The sequence below is a fragment of the Oryctolagus cuniculus genome, chromosome 5 (assembly GCF_051225735.1).
Source record: "Oryctolagus cuniculus isolate XC-2025 breed Fujian yellow rabbit chromosome 5, ASM5122573v1, whole genome shotgun sequence".
Classification (NCBI taxonomy): domain Eukaryota; kingdom Metazoa; phylum Chordata; class Mammalia; order Lagomorpha; family Leporidae; genus Oryctolagus; species Oryctolagus cuniculus.
The window spans coordinates 49,898,491-49,905,936 of NC_142871.1; the positions used below are offsets into that span (position 1 = coordinate 49,898,491).

Consider the following 7,446-nt stretch of genomic DNA (forward strand, 5'->3'; position numbering starts at 1 on the left):
TCTATTTACAATGCAAGAAAAGGGAAGTTTCATTCTGCGTTCTACATCTGTATGAAGTGTATTGGTTTTCCTACTGAAACTTCTTTTTTATTTCATTGTTTTTAATATTTGAAACCATAACTCTTTTTCTTTTTCTTTTTTATTTTGTAAGGTGAACAGATTTCATGTATTTTATATATACAGATTCAGGGCCACAGTGATAATTCCCAGCCTACTCTCCCACCCAACAAAGCTCACACCCTCCCTCTTTCCTTTCTTTTTTCTTCTTTCATTTTTACAATGAAATGCTTTGTTTATTTTATCTAATTTTTATTTTATTTTATTTTTTTCAACTTTTATTTAATGAATATAAATTTCCAAAGTACAGCTTATGGATTACAATGGCTTCCCCCCCATAACGTCCCTCCCACTCGCAACCCTCCCCTTTCCCACTCCCTCTCCCCTTCCATTCACATCAAGATTCATTTTTGATTCTCTTTATATACAGAAGATCATTTTAGCATATATTAAGTAAAGATTTCAACAGTTTTCTCCCACATAGAAACATAAAGTGAGAAATACTGTTTGAGTACTAGTTATAGCATTAAATCTCAATGTACAGCACACTAAGGACAAAGATCCTACATGAGAAGTAAGTGTACAGTGATGCCTGTTGTTGACTTAACAAATTGACACTCTTGTTTATGGCATCAGTAATCACCCTAGGCTCTTATCATGAGCTGCCAAGGCTATGGAAGCCCCCTGAGTTCACTGATTCTGATCATATTTAGACAAGCCCATGGTCAAAGTGGAAGTTCTCTCCTCCCTTCAGAGAGGGTTTTTTTTTTTTTTTTTTCCCAGAGTGTCTTGGCTTTCCATGCCTGAAATACTCTCATGGGCTTTTCAGCTGGATCCGCCTGCCTTAAGGGCTGATTCTAAGGCCAGAGTGCTGTTTAGGACATCTGCCATTCTTTGGGTCTGCTGTGTATCTCACTTCCCATGTTGGATCATTCTCTCCGTTTTTGATTCTATCAGCTAGTATTTGCAGACACTATTCTTGTTTATGTGATTCCTTTGGTTCTTAGTCCTATCATTATGATCAATTGTGAACAGAAATTGATCACTGGGACTAGTGAGATGGCATTGGTACATGCCACCTTGATGGGATTGAATTCGAATCCCCTGGTATGTTTCTAACTCTACCGTTTGAGGTAAGTCAGCTTGAGCATGTCCCAAATTGCACATCTCTTCCCTCTCTTATTCCCACTCTTATATTTAACAGTGATCACTTTTCAGTTAAGTTTCAGCACTTAAGAAGAATTGTGTATTGATTACAATATTCAACCAAAAGTTTTAAGGAGAACAAACAAAAAAAAAACATACTAAGAGGGATAACATATCAAGTTGCTCATCAACAGTCAGGGTGAGGGCTGATCAAGTCACCGTTTCTCATAGTGTTCATTTCACTTTAACAGGTTTCCTTTTTGGTGTTCAGTTAGTTGTCACCTATCAAGGAGAACAAGTGATATTTGTCCCTTTGGGATTGGCTTATTTCACTCAGCATAATGTTTTCCAAATTCCTAACAGGGATCACTTTTCAGTTAAAATTTAAACACCTAAGAATAATTGTGTGTTAATTACAGAGTTCAACCAACAGTACTAGAACAAAAAAAAAAAAATACTAAAATGGATAAAGTATTACATTGTACATCAACCGTCAGGACAAGAGCTGATCAAGTCACTGTTTCTCATAGTGTCCAATGCAACAAGATGGAGGAATTTGGAAAACATCATGCTGAGTGAATTAAGCCAGTCCCAAAGGGACAAATATCATATGTTCTCACTGATCGGCGACAACTAACTGAGCACCAAAGGGGAAACTTGTTGAAATGAAATGGACTCTATTTTTTATTTTTTTAAGGATTTATTTTTATTTTTTATTTCAAAGGTAGAACTTGAGAGACTGATGCAGAGAGAGAGGAAGAAAGAAGAGAGCGGTCTTCCATCCACTTCTTTACTACCTAGATGACCGTAATGGCTGAAGCTGAACTGGTCGGAAGCCAAGAGCCAGGAGCTTCTTCTGGTTGTCCCACATGGGTGCAGGGGCCCAAGAACTTGGGCTGTCTTCTACTGTTTTCCCAGGCCATAGCAGAGGGCTAGATCGGAAGTGGAGCAACCAGAACTAGAACAACCGCTCATATGGGATGCCAGCACTGCAGGTTGCGACTTAATATGCTACGCCACGGCACCAGCCCCAGTTTCAGTTTATTTTATAATCATAAGCTTAACTCTACACTAAGTAAAGAAATCAACAAATATTAAGAGGAAGAAGGGGGGACCGGTGCTGTGGTATACCAGGTTAATCAACCGCCTGTGGTGCCGTCATCCCTTATGGGCACTGGTTATACTCCTGGCTGCTCCTCTTCCAGTCCAGCTCTCTGCTGTGGCCTGAGAAGGCAGTGGAGGATGGCCCAAGTGTTTGGGCCCCTCACCTGCATGGGAGACCAGGAGGAAGCACCTGGCTCCTGGCTTCAGATTAGCTTAGCCCCAGCTGTTGCGGCCACTGGGGAGTGAACCAAAGGAGGAAGACCTTTCTCTCTGTCTCTCTCACTGTCTGTAACTCTACCTGTCAAATCAATCAATCAATCAATCAAATCTAAAAAAAATTCCTCAGCAGTAGAGACAGGGATATGAAACAATCATCAATGCTCAAAATTTCAATTTTGCTCATATGCATTGCATTTCTTATACTATATTAGTTACCACAGAACAGGGGACATATATGATATTTGTCTTTTGGGGCTGCTTTATTTCACTAAGTACAATGGTTTCTAGTTGCATACATTTTGTTACAAAGGACATGATTTAATTATGTTTATGGCTGAGTGGTATTCCATAGTGTATATATGTCACAGTTTCTTAATCAGTCATCAGTTGGTGGGAATTTGTTGAGATATGAAACCTTCTTTTAAATTAATTCTGAGAGAGATGACATGGGTGATTGTGTAGGAGGATTTTATAAAATTTATGGGATATAAAACAATAATGGTTTATCGGTGATTTACATCTGAATGCACCATGGTTCCATCCTTTCACAAGATAATTTTTAATGACAAATGGTATCCTGGGCTTTTCAGTTGGGTACTCCATGAGTGTAAGGGATGATATCATAGTGTTCAAACACAAACACTAAATGGAAAATCTAGTTCCCTCATTTGATCAATTAACACAATGTTATAAATGTTGAAATATTACACTGTACTCCATTAAATGTATGGATATTACATGGTAATCAAAAATTTTAACAAAATGGCAAACAGAATGAAATATAGAAATATAAAAAGAGCAATCTCTAGTATATAACTTTCTTAGCAACTAATAAATTTAGAATTAAATTACATGATTGGAACAAAATATTTCCTTTCTTAACTGATTTTTAAAAATATTTGTTTTATTTGAAAGGCATAATCACTTCTCGGCCTTCTGGCTAAGATCAAGTGTAGTATCTGTTCTTATGAGTTTAATATTTGAAAGGCATAGTTACACACACAGAGAGATAAAGACACAGACAGACAGATCTTACACCTGCTGGTTCACTACCCAAATAGCTGCAAGGACTGCAGCCAGGGGGCCATACCAAAGTCAGGGGCCAGGAGATCCTTTTGGATCTCCCATGTAGGTGCAGGAGTCCAGATACTTGGACCCTTCTCTGCTGCTTTCCCAGGCACATTAGGAGGGAACTAGATCAGAAGTGGACCAGCCAGGATTAGACCTGGTGCCCATATTCCCATATTCCCAGCGTTGCTAGCAGAGACTTAACCCTCTATGCCACAGCACCAGCCACTATTAACCAATTTAAATATGAAAATGTTCAGGTCATGTAGAAAACTGTAGGAAGAATATAGTTATCATAGCTTTCAACTTGCACAAAACTGTAAGGATTTTCTCATATTAAAACTATCATGCAAAAAAAAAAAACTGGAGAATCTGGAAATGTGATTAGCATGAAAAAAAATTTAATAAAAGAACTTTATCAGAGTCATTTAATTTTTAAAGTAAAGTTGACAGTTCTGTGGCACTGTGGGTTAAAGTAAAGCTAGAAATATGGATTAGATGCATAGCAAGATGTGTAGAAAGAAAAGACTCATGAAAATGCTTCAGAAAACATCTTGGAAATAGAATTATAAGGTTAACTTACATTAGTGCATAAAAACATTTAAAATTCATCCACAGTTTTTAATAATATGCATTTTTCATGAACATGTGAAGACCCCTCATATGTATGGATTTCAAAAATATCTGGACTAGGGCCTGCACTGTGGCTTACCTGGCTTAACTGCTGCTTACAGTATCCCATATGGGCAGTGTTTTGTATCTGAGCTGCTCCACTTCTGGTCCAGGTCCCTGCTATTGCGCCTGGGAATGCAGTGAAAGATGGTCCACATCCTTGGGCCCCTGCACCCATGCGGGAGAACCAGATGAACCTATCGGCTCTTGGCTTGGGCCTGGCCCAGCCCTTGCCGTTGCAGTCATTTGTGGTGTGAATATGCAAAATTTCTCTCTCTCAACCTCTGTTTCTATTTCTATGTAAATCTGCCTTTCAAATAAATAAATAAGTCTTAAAACAACTTGGAGTGAAAGAAAGTTAATTCTGTTTATTAGGAACTTTTTAGGTACTGTCACAGGTTTCCACAACTCCAATATGTATGAAAAATCTAGAATTTTGACCATAGTGTTATGGGGTGAGGGGAGGGAGGTGGTAAATGCATAAAAGAAAGGTTTATCAATGTTACAGCAAAGATGCAGATTTAACTTAATTGGTAAAAACATATATTCTGCAGATATGTGTACGTAGGTGAGTATTCACAGGTATAGAACAGGTGAAGGTGCAGAAGAGGAAAGAGATATGCATTGGGATTGGGAGTTTTGGCAATAGTTCCAAAAATCATTCCCCATTGCGTACAAAGTTCATGATACACTGATGGATTTTTTAAGAGAAATGCAAAATGAAATAAATTTGGAAAATTTTAAACGTACTCTAGGTGTAGTAAAGACATTGTGAAGTCTCACAATTCCTATTAGCATATGAAAGACTGTGTAGTCCACAGTAGAAGAATTTGCTTAAATTTTTCAAATCAGAATATGCCAGATTCATTTAACCATAGAACATTATTTTTATTTAAAGGAAATTTTAAAAATTTCCCATAGTGATAACTATTTAAGATTTATTTTAAGAGCTATATTCTAGGTTAATCTCTGAAGCTAAATACTTCCACATTAGAATGCAAATTGCTTTTCCAGCAGAATAATTGAGTTTGATTTGGGAGTGGTAGAAACTTAGAGAATGTATGTTTTGAAATTTTTTTTTTTCAAGTTAATAGTGGCTTCTGGAGTCGAAGAACACCCAGGTCAGAGCCAGAGATCTTGCAGGCTCTAAGCTGACAAGCCCTTCACTTGGCCCAGCTTCCAATGAAACTACCGCTGCTGAGGGGATGGCCAAGTAGGGCCAGCAACATTGCAGGCAGAACTGTAAATTTACTGTTAGAGATGTCACCTGCCTTTACCTGGTCAGCTCTCCTCCCAGGCCAACTAGGTAATGGAAGCAAACAGAGTGCCTTCCCCAAGGAGGTTCACACCTCCCTTAAGATGTACTCCTCGTGAAGAGATAAGTATCAGTCTCATAACTGACAAGGCCTTGAAGCTCAACAGATTATTATCAGACCCCTTCTGTCAGCTTCTATTTGCTTCTCAATCAGAAAACCTATTCTTGTTTAGACAGCAGCTCTTTTAGGTTCTCTAATAATGACTCTATCCTTTGTATCTAGCCCACTTGGGGCCTCATTCCTTTATAATCATAGCCTCTGCTCTAATATCAATGGCTCTACTCCTGACCTGTGTGTATTGACGGTCCTCTTCCCCACTTAATGTTGTATGATTTTTCAGAATTTCTCTACAGACAAACCCCTCTACCTGCAAAAGATGAGTGGCCTTCTCCTGGTCATGGTTGGGACCAGCTTTAAACCACGTCCATCAAACAGTCTTCACAAGGGTCAGAGACCATCCTCATTCCCTCTCCTCTATGAAATCCTTTCATTACTTGGTTAATGCCACTCTTAGAATCATTGGTTGCTATTCTCACCCTGTCTTTTATACTTCCATGTTTGCCTAAGTATTTACAGGAGTTGATAATGGAACAAACCAAGGCCTTCAGCAACCAGGTGGTAACCAAATGCTGCTACAGGGATATACCCAGCTTCCCACCCAGGAGACAGCACCTTGCGACAACGCCCATGACAGCAGAGAGTATCTCTGTCAGCAAGAAGTAGTTCTAAAGACAGTCATCATCTCTCTACCCCTCCTAGACTTCTAGAACTAATGTAATCCCATACAACTCTTGCTTTATAAAAAACAAAAGGGGGAATATTAATAAAATGGTGCAGTCATATCTATGGTGTGATCTACACCCCGACACCATCCTAGGCTCTAGCCCCTGCTTCCATTGCTGGAAGCCAGATGGCCACATGGCCCAATCACCGGTGTCAGCTCCACTCCCATCATAATGGGATTCACTGCTCCTACTTCCCTGCCCGCCCCCTGGCAAAGTTTTAAAAGGACTTGTTCCTGAACACATGGCTTTCTTTCTCTTCATCTCCTGATCTCTCTGTCTGTCTGTCTCTCTTTCTGTCTCTCTCATTCTCTCTCTTGATCTGTCTTACTCGTTCCATCTCCCTCATTTTCCTTCTTTGCCATTCCCTCTGTTCTGTTGGGTTCCCTCCCCATAAACCCTTCCCCTAAAAAAAAAAAAAAAGTTAATAGTGGCCTAATACATAAATGGTGTACTCACCTATATCCTTTCCCTTTAATGCTTTTGTTTGTAGCCTGTGAATTTCACTCTTGAAGATGTGGAGTCCAAGAGACTGAAAAGGTGATAATTCTCCACATGAAAAATTTCACCTCCCCAAAATATGGTTAAGTCACAAATAAATAGCTGTTACAAGTGTATAAAATGAAAAACCAGTAAAAGCTTGCTATTTAGCTGTGAGAATCAAAGGCAACTTGTTACCTTTTTTAAATTTTTAATTTTTTTTATTTTTTTGACAGGCAGAGTGGACAGTGAGAGAGAGCAACTTGTTAGCTTTAACACATTTAAAGAATGCGGTCTTTTGTATGAATTTTAAAAATGAGTTCTGGAGATCAAAATTAAATTTAAAACATCAAGTTAGATTCAGAATCATGGTGATTTGTGTTTAAAAGTATCAAAGAATCCATCTGTACATGAATTTCTTGATAATTAACTATTTTGTAAGATATATCCTATTAGACAAAATATGTAAATGTTTTATTAAAAATAAACTACCACTGATTGATTTATTTTACTAAAGTGATCAGATTAAAGGCAAAACATACAGTGATATACCTCTTCATTGTATTCTGACATATGTTCTTCAGCAAAATATTGAAAGCAAA

The 7,446-nt window shown here is 38.3% G+C and overlaps 1 pseudogene; it reads left to right on the forward strand.

Moving 5' to 3' along the window:
* The first annotated feature begins 3,446 nt into the window (after positions 1-3,446).
* On the forward strand, positions 3,447-3,562 carry LOC127493394 (U2 spliceosomal RNA; annotated as a pseudogene).
* Positions 3,563-7,446: the final 3,884 nt, after the last annotated feature.